Source organism: Podarcis bocagei (assembly GCF_964188305.1).
Source record: "Podarcis bocagei genome assembly, chromosome: 7".
In the NCBI taxonomy this organism is placed as follows: Eukaryota; Metazoa; Chordata; class Lepidosauria; order Squamata; family Lacertidae; genus Podarcis; species Podarcis bocagei.
The window spans coordinates 17,108,834-17,124,683 of record NC_138132.1 but is presented as its reverse complement, the minus strand read 5'-3'; the positions used below and the strand labels follow the sequence as shown (position 1 = coordinate 17,124,683).

The 15,850-nt window shown below is 43.4% G+C and overlaps 2 pseudogenes across 3 annotated transcripts in view; one reads left to right on the top strand and one right to left on the bottom strand.

Annotated features, from left to right (window-relative positions):
* Positions 1-12,075, bottom strand: part of LOC308590124 (chemerin-like receptor 1 pseudogene) — a 284,026-nt pseudogene extending 271,951 nt beyond the window's left edge. Inside the window, exons 1-2 of one of the 2 annotated variants that reach the window (XR_014013313.1) lie at positions 11,959-12,075; positions 10,056-11,130 (exon numbers count right to left, since the gene is read on the bottom strand). The product of XR_014013313.1 is annotated as a chemerin-like receptor 1 pseudogene (transcript). Of the gene's footprint in view, positions 1-9,686; positions 11,131-11,958 lie in introns of those variants that run through there. The other variant, XR_014013314.1, reaches the window with a different exon arrangement.
* Positions 1,050-6,051, top strand: LOC308591369 (chemerin-like receptor 1 pseudogene; annotated as a pseudogene). The gene is made up of 2 exons (XR_014013315.1): positions 1,050-1,133; positions 4,885-6,051. The product of XR_014013315.1 is annotated as a chemerin-like receptor 1 pseudogene (transcript).
* Positions 12,076-15,850: the final 3,775 nt, after the last annotated feature.

Below are 15,850 nucleotides of genomic sequence, written 5' to 3'. Positions count from 1 at the left end.
TCGTCCTAATTAAAAAAGATAAAGACCCCTGACAGTTAAGTCCAGTCATAGACCACTCTGGGGTTGCGGCGCTCATCTTGCTTTACAGGCCGAGGGAGCCGGCGTTTGTCCACAGACAGCTTTCTGGGTCACATGGCCAGCATGACTAAGCCGCTTCTGGTGCAATGGAGCACTGTGACGGAAGCCAGAGCACATGGAAATGCTGTTTACCTTCCCACCTGAGCTGTACCTATTTATCTTCTTGCACTGATGTGCTTTCGAACTGCTAGGCTGGCAGGAGCTGGGACTGAGCAATGGGAGCTCACCCCTTCGCGGGGATTCAAAGCGCCGACCTTCTGATCGGCAAGCCTAAGAGGCTCAGTGGTTTTTAGACCACAACGTCACCCGCATCCCTATCGTCCTAATTATTAATGAGGTAATGCCAAGATTTCCTTGGATAATATGATAATTGCTTTCCCCATCCTTCCCTCCATCTTGAAAAAAAAAGTATTGTTCTGTATTACAGCATTTCTATATATTTTATATTCAGACTTTTGCTGAAAAAGTTTGCTCATAGCAAAACACCTTGCACACTTTATCTTTTTATAGCTTTGTGTGGCCTATCATTCTGTAGTTCTGTTATAAACATATTTAAAAACATGGAATAACCTCACTTGACTTCCTTATAGAGAAACATTTATGTATATATTTTGCAAACACAGCAATCCTATGTGACATAATATGATTCCCTTCATTATGCAATATTAAGAGTTCCAACAAGATGCTTACAGTGCAGTTGACTGCAGTATTTGGAGATCTAACAACCAGCTTATGTATGAAATTGCACATGAATCAGAGCACTGGTGGCTAAGCAACCTGTAAAAACCCAAAAATTACCTAATTGCCCCCTTTTCTCCACTTCCCACTGCGGCTTTCCGGGACAAAAACTGAACGGTGTGTCCTGTACTTAGTTTTCGCATTCAATTTTTACTGAATTGCACAACAATGTAAATCATCTTCCTCTTTCCTCTTTCTGCTTCTTCCTCCTGTTTCCTGCAATATTAAAGTGTGCTGTTTTAGCAGAATCCGGCCACATTTCCAGAGTACAGATAGAAGTCAGAGACACGGCAGAACTCATCATCCCCACGTGTAACGTAAGTACATCAAGGTGGGGCAGGCGGGTTGTCATCTCCCATTTTCCTGATGGGGAAATGGTCTTAGAACAGAGGCACAACAGGAGAAATTTAGTAAGTGCAACTTTGCTCATCACTGTATCCCCTTCAGGGGGAAAACTGCCTCTGTCCCAAAAGCAGCTGTTAAAAAAAGCACAGGTTGGGGAAAGAGAGAGAGAAAGGGAGCAGTAACAGTTCTACACAGAGAGGAGAGTAAAGGCTGGAGGACCCGAGGCAGGTAGCTCAACTTTGGAGAAGAACAGCTCTGTCTCTTCCTGACCCCGGTAGATTCCACTGGTTAAACCCATTCCCTTCTCTTTCCACATTGATCTGCAATTTTCTAAAGATCCTCAGAGAAAACACATTCACGTACATATTTTTGAAAGCATTTCCTCACAGAATAAGGCATGGGCAGAATTATTTTCTCTTAAAATGATTAATTTTAAATTTTTTATGCATTTTGGTGGGATTTGGTATTTTCTTGAGGTGGCAGCCGGATTGCAAAAATCAGAAGTAATGACGCCCCTTTCCAAGGCATCAACTCAGGAGGTGCCGAGCTGGCCAGTTGCTATTGGAACTGACAAATAGCAAACGACTCTAGCGTCTGCACCCTAAATCACATCCATTTCTGCTTCTAGTCTCTCTTGAGTTAGACCCTTAGCACCAAGGCTATCCTAATGTGTGAGGGAATAGGACTCTGAATACCAGTTGCTGAGAATCACAAGAGTGCAGTTGGGATCAGGTCCTGCTCTGGTTATCTCCCGCTTGGGCTACTGCAATGCGCTCTACGCGGGGCTACCTTTGAAGGTGACCCAGAAACTACAATTAATCCAGAATGTGGCCGCTAGACTGGTGACTGGGAGTGACTGCCAAGACCTACATTGGCTCCCACAATTCGACGTGTTGGTGCTGACCTTTAAAGCCCTAAATGGCCTCAGCCCAGTATACCTGAAGGAGCATCTCCACGCCCATCGTTCAGCCCAAACACTGAGCAGGGCTGTCTTACCCATAGGTGCTAGGGGTGCAGGGCATCTGGGCATCAGGGGCGCCAGGCTGAGAGCATGGGGCCCGAGAGTTGTCTGGTCTTTATTACACATTTGTTCTGAATGTTCATGGAACTGTTATATGACAATGAACATTCACCCTGGGTTGCTTGTGCAGTAGTTATACACCTTCCGGGGGGGGGGGATCATTTGTTCATCCCATATTTTTCTGTGTCTTTTCCTAACCATGAAGAGTCTGTTGCTTTTAATTCAAAAAATAGATTCATTGCACTTAATGCTTTAATTCACTTTAACTGTGCAAACCTAAGTTTCATGTGCTAGAATTCCTCCTGTGAAAGTACTGAGGGGACCAGAGATTCCAAACCCATATTGATGAATGATAAGGGAATGATCTTTTGGATCCTTAATATCTCTACAAAATAGCTTAGAGCTAGAATTTGTGATATCTTCGGGCTGGGAGAGATTTTCAGAAGCTGTGTTTTATAAAATGGCCCCCTTTATACCACTGTTAAGCTAGAGGGGAAGCCCGCCCTGCGCTATGTACTTTGAAGGAAACTCTACTCCCCCCCCCCCCGGAAGGATCTACCTCACCCTCCCAGCTTCACGTTCTTCCACTGTGTAATCTAAACGCAGTTTGTGAAACAGCATTTCGTCATCCTTGGTTATGTTTCCACCTCACACCAAGAAGGAGCTTAAGCTAACCTTCTTGAGGCTTGTGGACATCTTTGGCTTTCACAAGGCAGAAAAAGGACCTGCCTTTACCAAAACAGCTTAGCTGGGGTTAATTTGATGGGTAAAAAGAAAGAAAACCAAACCACAGGAAGATGTGGAAATGTGGAGCAATTCACTTGGAAGAAGGAAAAATGGGGGGGGGGGGACTGAAATAGACCAATTCACTTGTCTCTAATGCAGAGACACATTCTTCCCCTCCCCTTCTGCTCTCTTCCCAATAATATATATCTATATCTATATGTTTATCTGTCATCTATCTATCTATCTATCTATCTATCTATCTATCTATCTATCTATCTATCATCTATCTATCTATCATCTATCTATCTATCATCTATTTATCTATCTATCTATCTATCTATCTATCATCTATCTATCTATCATCTATCTATCTATCTATCATCTATCTATCTATCTATCTATCTATCTATCTATCTATCTATCTATCATCTATCATCTATCTATCTATCTATCTAATCTATCATCTATCTATCATCTATCTATCTATCTATCTATCTATCTATCTATCTATCTATCTATCTATATCTATCATCTATCTATCTATCTATCTATCTATCTATCTATCTATCTATCTATCTATCATCTATCTATCTATCTATCTATCTATCTATCTATCTATCTATCATCTATCATCTATCTATCTATCTTCTTTTAGCAGATGTTAGGAATTACCCCCCCCCCCCAATTTTTCTTTTCGTTGCCATTTTTACAGGGGATCTGGGCATAGTGTCAAGTTAAGTGTGACATCATTTGGGTGGCTGGAATCTCAGTTGGCATTATGTTTTGCAACACCCCCAGTGGCTCTGCTGGAAAAGAAAGTTAAGAAACAGTTCAAAAGCAGGCAGAGAGCCTCATGGGCATGGCAGCAAGTCTTCTGACATGCCATCGTGCCCATGGGTGTCACATTAGGGACCGTTGCCCTAGATCAGGGATGTCCAACCAGTCAACTGCGATCAACAGGCCAATCCCCGGGTGATAACGGGGTAGAAAGAGCATCCGGACGTGCCCCCTCACTCTGTCCCTCAATCGTGCACGATTGCAAAAACGGAAGATGGAGACATCGCTGCCGGGTTTAGTACCTGGGGAGCATTTTATGGTGCACCCCCCCCCCTAAAAATAGCTCAGCAACTTTGGGTCCCCCCAATGGGTAGATCACTGCTATTCCCCCCCCCCCCGGGAGTAGATCACAGTCTCTTAGGAGTTGGACATCCCTGCCCTATGCCATCAACTTGAAGAAGGCAGCTTCTCTTGAAGCAAAGTGTAGAACTAACCTTTTTAAAAACGAACTCTGGAGAATGGATCATAGGCACACAGGAAGTGGTCTTGTACAGAGTCAGACCATATCTAGCTCAGTATTGGCAATGGCTCTCTAGGGTTTTGGGTAGCAGTCGCTACCAACCCAGATGGCTGTATGATCCTATGCCCTTCTAAAATGTGTGGGGTTTGGGGGGCGGCTATTGGGTTGTTGCTTTTATTATGTATTTTGTGGTTTTATATCTTGATTTTATTCTGTGAATAAATTTATAAATTCAATAAATAAACATAAAAATAAAAACCATCCTAGAAGGGTTGTGACTATAAGGAGGATGACTGAGGGGGCATGGCTGTGAGGTGACATGGCTGCAAGTATCATGAAGGGACCCTATACTTTATTAATTTAGCACTACACTCCTGTGCAAACACCCTTTTGACTGAGCCAGGTTTCCACCAGCCACATAGTTGGTGTCTTATAGGGCAAGTGGATGTATCTTAGATAAAATGGCCTGACAGGCGAAACTGGGAAGCGTGGTGAGTCTAATTAGTGCTAGGGACCAGAGGCTACCCTCTCCTTCTCTGGAGACATTTGATTGTCTTCTGTGGGAAATGGATGGATATTAATCTGATCCAGCCAAGGAAAAGGGACCTTGGAGCTCCTCTGGTCCAACCCCTTGCTCAGCTCCTTATGTTCTTCTCAGTCTCTCTCTCTCTTTTTCCAGGTAGGAACAGAAAGAAAACACGACTGCCAAGTCTCTGTTGGAGGGAATGGAGTACACAACTCTACCGCCAGTTTTCACTGTTCCCGACAATGCTTCTAATGCCTCGATTGTCCCCTCTCTGGGGAAGAAGGCCAATGGAGGGACCTATGACTTGTACAAGTGGATCAATATTATAACTATGATCATCTACAGCCTCGCCTTCCTGCTGGGAGTCATCGGTAACGGGCTGGTCATTTTCATCACCGGCTTTCGTATGAAGAAGACGGTCAACACAATTTGGTTCCTCAACTTGGCCATTACTGACTTCACCTTCACCTTCCCTCAGCCCTTGACTGTTGTCTATATTGCCCTGGATGCTCATTGGCCATCTGGCCTGGTGATGTGCAAGCTGATCAGCACTCTTGCTTTCTTCAACCTCTTTGCCAGTGTTTACCTCCTCATGGTCATCAGTATCGACCGATGCATTTCCGTGTGGTGCCCTGTATGGTCTCGGAACCACCGGACCCCCCGGATGGCTTCCTTTGTGTCGCTGGGTGTTTGGATCCTGGCTCTGGGGCTGTGTTCACCCTACTTACATTTCAGGGACACCGCCCCATCCCCCAACGATCAGAATGTGATCAACTGCTTTAACAACTATGGCAAGACCAGGGAGGAAGTGAATCTCAACCGACAAGCTCTCATCATCAGCCGGTTCATCTTTGCCTTCGCCATTCCCTTCAGTGCCATCCTCGTTTGCTACGGGGCCATTGTCCTGAAGCTGAGGAGGGACAGTTTGGCTCAATCGAGCAAGCCCTTCAAAGTCATCACAGCTGTGATTGTGGCCTTTTTCATCTGTTGGTTCCCTTATCACGTCTTCTCTTTCCTCGAGACAAAACTTCTCGTGCAGCCTGAGCTGTTGGGGGTTTTGCGTATTGGCTACCCCTTTGCCTCCGGCTTGACGTTCATCAACAGCTGCCTCAACCCAATCCTGTATGTCTTCATGGGACACGATTTCAAGGAGAAGCTGAAACACTCTCTCTTCTCCGCCTTTGAGAACGCCTTTTCTGAGGACAGCAGCCAGAGCACTTCCAGAACCAAGGACAAGTCCTCGATTGAGTTCGATGCCCAGCCATGAATACTGTTTTTTTCAATTGTTTTTATTAAAGATTTTCTTGAATCAAAAAAATACATACAGTGTCTCTGTTTTTCCAACTAAAGCATCCATGACAGATGGCTACCCAACCTCTGCTTAAAAACTTCCAATGGAGGAGAGTCCACAACCTTTCAAGAGAGACCTTTCCGCTGTTGTTGGTTTTTTAAAAAAAATAATATTTATTACTTTTCCAACAATTTAAACACTACAAAAACAATACAATACAATACAAAAACACTACATAACACTAACACATTAAACTAACAAAACAAAACAAAAACAATTAAACACATCAAACAATTTCAATACCTTATCTTTCATTCACTTATTTCCACGACCTCCTCACACCTCCCTTTTTGTATTCCACTTCTGTTAATTGTTTCAGCAATTCCTTTCCATCTTCCTCTGTTTTCTATCCTATAATTATCTTAACACATTCTAACCTTATTTTTCCCTTTAATTCTCTATTAATCTATTTATACTTAATTCCTTATAACATTTCTACTAAAGCAATATAACTTCATTCCAACATTTTTCTAACATTCATTAATTTTACAGTATTTCTGTAAATAGTCTTTACAGTATTTCTGTAAATAGTCTTCTTCCACCGACTCTTCTCCCTGGTCTCGGATTCTGCCAGTCATTTCCGCCAGTTCCATATAGTCCATCAACTTCATCTGCCATTCTTCCCGGGTGGGTAAATCTTGTGTCTTCCAATACTTCACGATGAGTATTCTTGCTGCTGTTGTTGCATACATAAAAAAGTTCTATCCTTCTTTGGCACCAATTGGCCGACCATGCCCAGGAGAAAGGCCTCTGGTTTCTTCAGGAAGGTATATTTGAATACCTTTTTCATTTTGTTATAAATCATCTCCCAGAATGTCTTAATCCTTGGGCATGTCCACCAAAGGTGAAAGAATGTACCTTCAGTCTCATTACATTTTCAACATTTATTGTCGGGCAAATGGTAAATTTTTGCAAGCTTGACTGGTGTCATGTACCACCTATAAATCATTTTCATTAAATTTTCTCTTAGGGCGAGACCTTTCCGCTGTTGAACAGCTCTTACTGTCAGAAAGTTCTGGTGTTTAGTCAGACTCTCCTTTCTAGTTACTTGAAGCCATTGGTAACTGTGCTGTGCTAAAGGTGCTGAGATGTGTAAGGAGACCCCTATCTTCCTGCCGGAGCTTCAATTCCCAGAACTCCCTGTGAAGAGGAATTGATTGTTAAATCAATCTGGCAACTGTAGCTTTGTGAAGGGAACAGGTGTCTCCTATGAACTCTTAGCACCCTTAAGAAACTACCACCCCCAGGATTTGTGTAAAAGATATACCTGCTGTGTATCTCTCTGTCATTCTTCTGTTAAAGAAATGTTAGGTGTCAATGTAGCCTCCCCTTCCAAGCTAGGTGTGCTTACCTTATAACCAAAATAAGGAATCCTTCTGCCTCTGTTTCCCTCCTGTAGGGTGGCATCTTGCAGGATTTTGCTAGAATATATGTCTCGCCAGAGTGGTGCATGCTCCGGTTACCTTTGAAGGTGACCCAGAAACTGCAACTAATCCAGAATGCGGCAGCTAGACTGGTGACTGGGAGTGGCCACCGAGACCATATAACACCGGTCCTGAAAGGCCTACATTGGCTCCCAGTACGTTTCTGAGCACAATTCACAGTGTTGGTGCTGATCTTTAAAGCCCTAAATGGTCTCAGCCCAGTATACCTGAAGGAATGTCTCCACCCCCATCATTCAGCCCAGACACTGAGGTCCAGCTCTGAGGGCCTTCTGGTGGTTCTGAAACATTAAAAACCTTCCCTATACAGGGAAACCGGAACGGCTTCTGTAAATCTGGGTTTGTCCCTGGAAAATAGGGACAGGGTCTGCAGATACCAAACCCTAACATTGGCCCTGCTTCAGTATCCTTAGATTAAATGTGCTCCTGTCTCCTTCTCCTCCTTCTCTTGTGCTTTTACTATTTGCACATACAGCCAGAAATTCAGCAGGTGAGGCTTTTACCTATTACTGTCCACCACTTCTGTCCAAATGTCAAAGTCAGGATTCCATTGACCAAGAGACAGCATTAATCCATTTATTGTCGCAAATATACAGCTCATCTGTAAGAGGAAGCTGGTGTCACGGCGGTATTGCTGCATAGGACCATCTTGTCACTGCTTAACTGCAGTCACTTTGCACTGCCCTCTAGTGAGTCGTAGTGGCACTGTGGGCCTATATTTATATCCCAGAGATGGTGCCATCACTCACCCGGGCTTTTTGTTCCATTCCAGATGGCCCTGGGCTCAGTAGCAGTCAAATGCACTGCACTGGCTTCCACTGCATCTGCCCCCCACGTTCTAGTCCTCCACCCCAGCTTCAGTGGCAAGTGGATGGAGAGACCTGCTATGGGAATAGCCCGAGAGGGACCCTGAAGGTGGCTTGTTGAGTCCAGGCAAATGATGGCATCAATTTCCTGTGCCAGAAACAGAGCTTGGATGGGGATCACAATACCACCTGCTTTGGGACGGATCCTCTTGGGGCCTACAGAGTAAAAGATCTTGCACAGCAAACCTACTTTTCCAAAAGATTGGGCTTCTAACATTAAAGCAGGCATGGCCAAACTTGGTCCTCCAGCTGTACAATAGTCGAACAGATTATCTTGGAGGGCGGTCGACTTTGAAGGTTTTTATACAGAGGATGGATGGCTATCAGTCAGCAGGGCTGGCTCCAAAGGCACCTCAGCTGTTTTGGGACTACAACCCCCATCATCCCTAGCTAACAGGACCAGTGGTCAGGGATGATGGGTATTGTAGTCCCAAAACAGCTGGAGGGCCACGTCTGGCCATGCTTGCATTAAGGAAAAAGAGAGGGATATGCACTGGATAGGTTGGATGACAATGGTTTTGATGCAATGTCATCTATGGTTTCAGGATCGCTATAGAGTCACTCACAGGCGAGCACAGAGATGCTGGCATACAGTTTAAAGTTCCTACTCAACCAAATTGCAATAGGTAAGCCCCCCAGAGCTGAACCTGAAACATTGCCTGCAGCATTTGGAAACCTCAAAGAGGCAAATATAGGTTGCTGCTCCCGACTGAAGGGAACCCAGGAATCGTTGCATTATTAACAATAAAAACAACAACAAAATCCATTTTATTATTTCTACCCTGCCTATCTAGCTGGGTTGCCCCAGCCACCCTGAGTGGCTTGCAGCACACATAAAAACATAAAAAAGCATCAAACTTTATTTATTTATTTATTTGATTTATATACTGCCTTTCATCATAAGATGTCAGGGAGATTCACAGAATAAAATGCAGGATAAAAACAAATAAATAAGTAAAGCAAAAACAGCAAAACAATAACATCAAAAGCTTCAGTATACAGGGCTGCCTTCAGATGTCTTCTAAAGGTTGTATAGTTATTTATCTCCTAGGTTTGGGGGTCAGTTCATTTACTATCTTACCCGATGAAGAGTTCTGAGGAACTCTAAACCTTGCACACTATTTTATTTATTTATTATTTTTTACATTTCTGTGGGCCTAATAAAGGTCTCAGAATCCCTGTTGTGGGATTGGGGATTTTGTTAATGGGACAACATGACTAACTTTGTTTTCCCCGTATAATAATAATAATAAATAATAAAATTCTATTTATATCCCGCCCTCCACAGCCGAAGCCGGGCTCAGAGTGGCTAACAACAGTAAAATGATACAACATTCTAAAATCATTTCATTATAAAATGATTCCTGGATCAATAACTGGGGCTAAAATCAAAGTAGAAGCAATTAATTCAGAATATGGGGGAAATGCAGAAGAGCAGATTTGGAGTGAATGTGCTGAACACAACAATACAGTGGTACCTCAGGTTAAGAACTTAATTCGTTCTGGAGGTCTGTTCTTAACCTGAAACTGTTCTTAACCTGGGGTACCACTTTAACAAATGGGGCCTCCCGCTGCCGCCGTGCAGTCGTTGTGCAATTTCTGTTCTCATCCTGAAGCAAAGTTCTTAACCCGAGGTACTATTTCTGGGTTAGCAGAGTCTGTAACCTGAAGCGTCTGTAACCCGAGGTACCACTGTATTTATTTACTGGAGCTCCAATGCAGCTGATGATTTGATATTGGAGCTTCCTGTGTTCTGGGCACTGTCCTCAGCAAAGGCATTTTCAAATGCAGAGAGGAGTGAGTGCCTCAGCTTCTGCCTGAAATCATAACCCATGAAGGCATACAAGATGGGGTTGAGGCAGCTGTTGATGAAAGCCAAGCAGTATGCCAAACATTCACCAATAATAAAAAGCTCTGAATGCGATTCCTGGTTTCCTGGTTCTTTCTTGTAGAAAGAGAGGATATGAGAGGGTAGCCAGCAGACAAAAAAGGCCACAGTCACTGCTGTGATGACCTTGATGGTCTTGTTTAATTGGCTCAGCTGGTTCCTCCTCAATTTCAGAACAACTGCCCCATAGCAAACGACAGTGACACTGAAGGGGATGACGAAGGCAAAGATGAATTGACTGATGGTCATTGCTTTGTGAGTGAACTTCTTTTGTTCCTGAATGCTGCCATAATCATAGTCACACCACTTCTTGTCAACTGAATATGGAATCTCTTTGCTGAAATAAAAGTGTGGTGAACATAGCACCAAAGCCAAGATCCAAACTCTGAAGGCTACAATGGAAGCTCGCTGAGGGGTGCGGTGATTATGAGCCCACACCGGCCACAGTGTAGAAATACATCGATCAAGGCTGATGACTATGAGGAGGTAAATGCTGGCATAAAGGTTGAGGTAGCTAAGGGTGCTTCTGATCTTGCACATCTCTTGGCCAAATGGCCACTTTCCCATCACTATACTGGTAATTATCAGGGGCAGGAAGAAGGTGAATGTGAAATCAGCAATGGCCAAGTTGAGGAACCAGACAGTGTTGACTGTCCTCTTCATACGGAAGCCGGTGATGAAAATGACCAGCCCATTCCCAGTGACCCCCAACAGGAAGATAAGGCTGTAGGCTACTATAGTGAAAATATCCATCCTCCCAAGCTCATCATTTGAATTGCTATGAGCTGTTGGTTCAGTTACACTCATCATTCCGTTCTGTGTGAGAGTCTACTCTTCTCCTTCTTTTCCTTGCTGAAACAAAATAATAAGAAAATAAGAACTAATGTGCTGGTCCATCTTGCTCATCCTCCTGTTTATCGCAGTAGCCCAGCCAGATGCATGTGGCAGCTCACAAGCAGGGCAGATAAGGAACGCACCACGTTACTTGTCCCCAAGAATATGGAATGGAGAAATATCCTGCCTCTAAATATGAGGTCCCCATTTAGATATTGCTACAGATGAGCAAATCTCTCCATCTGGATTTTCTCAGTTTCTCATTTTTTTCTAATCTTAAATTCAGCTCCCCACACTTCCAGATCAATTTGCAATTAAAAAAACCCCTCGTGAAAATTCATCAACATTTCTGTACAAATGTATCATAATATACACCTTTCTGCAAAGCAATTTAATTTTGTATGCTTCTCCCTACACGTTTTAATATATACTTTATCTCAGCATATGCATTTTTCAAAAGTATTTGGCTGAAGGAAATGGCTAAGGATAGCTGTGTTTCAGTTATCTTGCTTCAGAATGTTCAAATTATGCAGGCTCACCTTTAAATGAGAAATGAATACAATTTCTCCCCATTCTTAGCTGTTGTGCTTAATACCAACTTGCAGCCCCCTTAGCAAAGTACAATTCCCAGGACTCCTTGGGGGAAGCAGATTCAGCCACAAAGTCCTGTGCCTTTAACACACGCATTCTAGAGAGAAATCTAGCCCATGTAGCTTTCCCAATTTAGAGATGCAATGTTTGTGAAGGATACACCTGATAGATATATCCTGGTCATTTACATGCCAAAGAAGTGAATTCAGTGTTAGGGAAAACTGGACACTCTCCTCTCAAGCTATGTGTGCTTACCTTCTAAGCCAGACGAGTTGTCCTTCAGTCTCTTTGATTTCTTCCTGCAGACTGTTGGAGGAGTTTTCTGGAAGATATTTATATAGGCAGAAAAGGGTTTACTTTCAAAGAGTAACGCCTGCAGGACGTTTCAGCGTGTCTGCAAGAAGGAAATTGGATTGGCAGAGAATCCGTTATCAGGGGAAAAAGAGTATTGTGTAAGAGTCATTTAGTTCCAACTAAAGTACTCTGTGCCCTTCTGGTCTTTCTCCACATCAGTTCGGTATGTTGAAGTTCAAATCAGAATGTTAAAAAACGAAACCTCTCCGCAACTGAACAATTTTTTGAGACAAAAGAAGTCACCTAGTGAGTAGGGGTGGGCTACTCAGGCTGGGCAGCAGGGGTGGCTAGGGTGTGAAATCAATCTTTGAATGAGCCAGACTGTTCACACAAAAAACCAACAATTTTTAGACAAGTGGATTGAAGTTGCCTTGTGATTAGGGGTGAATCACACAAGTTGGGCACCAGAGGCAGCTAAGATGTGTTTGAAGACCAGGTCTCCTAGATCAGCGTTCTTCAACTTTGGGCCCCCAGGCATTGAACTGTCACTCCCAGGGTCCCACACACACAGCCAATGATCAGGGATAGTGGGAGTTGTAGTCTAACAATACCAGGGGGCCCAAGATTGAAGCTACTCCCTTCACAACTATGGAAAGTGCAACCTTGAAATGGACAATGTTGGGAGGTGAAACTGTTGGGAGGTGAAACAGCACTGAACTCAACCAGGGCAGAGGTTTGCCGGACTACAGCTTCCATCATCTGGTACAGCTGGCTATGCTGGCTGAGGCTGATGGAAGTTGATTATTCCACAGGAATAAAGCATAGAAAAGGTTCAAATGGCCACCCATCTTTGCACATGTGTGGTGGATGGATTGAAAATGTTTTCAGCAGGTGCCAAAGAGATGTCAGTAAGGGGGATGAGTGCATACTCTCCAATGTTTCTCTGATGAAAATAGGGATGTCCTGTTCTGTAACAATATAAATAGTAATAATTTTACTATTTATACCCCCGCCCATCTGACTGGGTTGCCCTAGCCACTCCGAGCAGCTTCCAACATATATGAAAAATCATAAAACATTAAACCTTAAAAAACTTCCCATACATGGCTGCTTTCAGATGGCTCGGGGGTCGGATAACTCCATACCCTCCATCATTTCTCTGATGGAGAAGGAAAGGCAGGACATTTTGGGATCAAATCAGAAACCAGGATGGCTTCTGTAAATCTGGGAGTGTCCCTGGAAAATAGGGACACTTGGAGGTTCTGCGAGTGTCTCTCCCATGGGAGGGAATTCCACAACCAGAGAAATATGATGGTGGGCAGGACTATCAATAGAGCACCCTGAGCATGCTGAAAACTCAATGTAGAATAGATTTGCGGACTTCTTTAATTGTAGGACTCTTGTACCTTTTACAGTTGCATGCGCAGGCAGGAATTAAGCAAGTGAGGCTCTTATCGATCACTGCCCAGCACTTTTGTCAGTCCACCATCCTGTTCTCTCAGTGCCCAGACAGATGTTTTTGGGAATCCTGCAACCAGGACCTGAGCACAGTAGCAGTGATCCCCACTTGTGATCCCTAACAACTGGTACTCAGAGGCATACTGCCTCCAACATTGGAGTTAGAAAAGAGCCATCTTGGCTAGCTAGCCACAGATTTCAAAATGATTTCACTTGCATAATTGTGCAACTCATATTGAGTTAATCAGAATGTGCACAGGCAGATTATTCAGCGAAATAAGTCAGTGGAAAAAAATATGATAAGGATTTCATAAACCCATTTCTTTTCTAATTAATTCAGTACCATTCTCTCTTCCCAAAGGAAGAGAACACAATTGTTCAGTGTGTTCAAATTTGCCTCTTCTGCATTTTTATTACATTCTGAATGAATTTCCTCTACTTTGATTTCAAGTCTGGTTCTTGGTCCAGGAAGAGGGAGGTGTGTACATGAAAATCAAAGTTAGCCACGTTGGCCCATTATGAAAACCCTCCCAAATCCACATTAGAGTAAGACCTTTTTCAGGCCAACCAAAATGTCAGAAAATGATGTGCAAGATTTCTCCAGAACTCTTCATCAGGCTACAAAGAGGTGATGAGAGCAGGGGAAGAAGATGACCGATGTTGAAGCCATAGAAGTGGAATCACTGGGTCTTCAGATGCCATTCAAACCTACCTAACCTTAGCTCCTGCCATCTTGAAAAATGGTTAGGGTGGATGAAGAGAGCTGAAATCCAGCAGCTTTTGGAGGTTCAGAAACCCAACATCCCTGCTACAGTCTCAATTTAATTGTGATCAAATTAAGTTCTCCTAGGCACAGTGCATATTTCAGTTTGCTCCCAGTGTTGGTTGTAGGGCTGTTGGGATAAAGAAGCATATAATAGTTGACCCTCCTAGATGGGCCTTTACTCTGGTACAGTACAAAGTAGTATTCTCCATTAGCTTATGCTAGCTATCAATCAATGTTGTTGTGTAATCCCAAATCACAGCATCATCACAGGAAGGAAAAATATTCCTATGTTTCTGTTCTCTCCACAGCATCCAGCATGTTCCCCAACCCATCAAGTCATCATTCCAGAATGCAGGTTTGGTTTGGTTTGGTTTGGTTTGGTTCTACTTTGATTACAATGAAACAACTGATGTTCCCACACTAGGGCAGAACTACCTGTGGCTCTGGCAGACCCATTTTCCCCCAATATAGGTGCTTGGTGGCAAATCTTTAAAGGAGCTGGGAGGGACCTTTCTAGCAGAAAACTGATGGGAGAGCAATCCTGAACCTTTCTTCCTTTTCCCACCACCATTTCACCTTCAATCCGGAAGAATTCCCTTAAACATTAGGAAGAACTTTCTCTTGGTAAGAGCTGTTCAACAGTGGAATGGTCTCCCTCAGGTTATGGACTGTCCTCCATTGGAGGTTTTCAAGGAGAGGTTGGGTGGGCATCTGCTTTGTATGATTTTGTTGAGATTCCTGCATTGCAGGGGGTTGAACTAGACGACCCTCAGGGTCACTTTCAACACTATAGCTCTGTGATTCTGTGATTCTAGGTTTCCCTTTCAAAGAAGCAATGGAGGAATCCAGTGTCCCCTCCTCACTGCTTCTTTTCTGATGGAACTCATTCACTGAGCCCGCTTTCTAAGCATTTGGTTTACTCTTGTAGATTGGTATCTTAGAGGATTTCCTAGAAGATATGTTGACAAGATCAGCATAACACACAGGAAGTGAGACTGCGAAACACTTGGCAATCAAGACAAGAGCTCAGATGGCCTCAGTGGGTTTTGGAGAGATGCAATCAGGGTTGGGGAGCCTTTGGCCCTTCAGTTGTTGCTGAACTACAACTCCCATCAGCCCCATCAAGCGTAGGCAATAGCCAGAGATTATAGAGTTGTAGTTCAGCAACATCTGCAGGGCCAAAGGTTCCCCACACGTAATAGAACCAAAGTCTTGCTTGTATCATGTTATATGTAACATTCTGCAGAGTTTGCTACTCCAGCTGTATTTCAGACCCTCCAAGTGCCCCTATTGAAGTTGCCTAGTGATTAGGGGTGGATCACGCAGGTTGGACACCAGAGGCAGATAATAATAATAATAATAATAATAATAATAATAATAATAATAATAATAATAATAATTTATTATTTATACCCCGCCCATCTTCAAGTCCTTGTGAAAATGTGTCAGTAATTTAGAGTGCATTCCTCCTTTTGTGTGCCATGTGACCTAATGCACATTTTGGCAAGGAGTCTCCTTTAATGCTTTCACATCCACATTCAGTTGGAGAACTGTATTGCAACATTTAGGGAAATAAGAATTTGAAGGACAGTTGCATTTCGATTTGCATATTGTTTAAGAAAGTGCGAA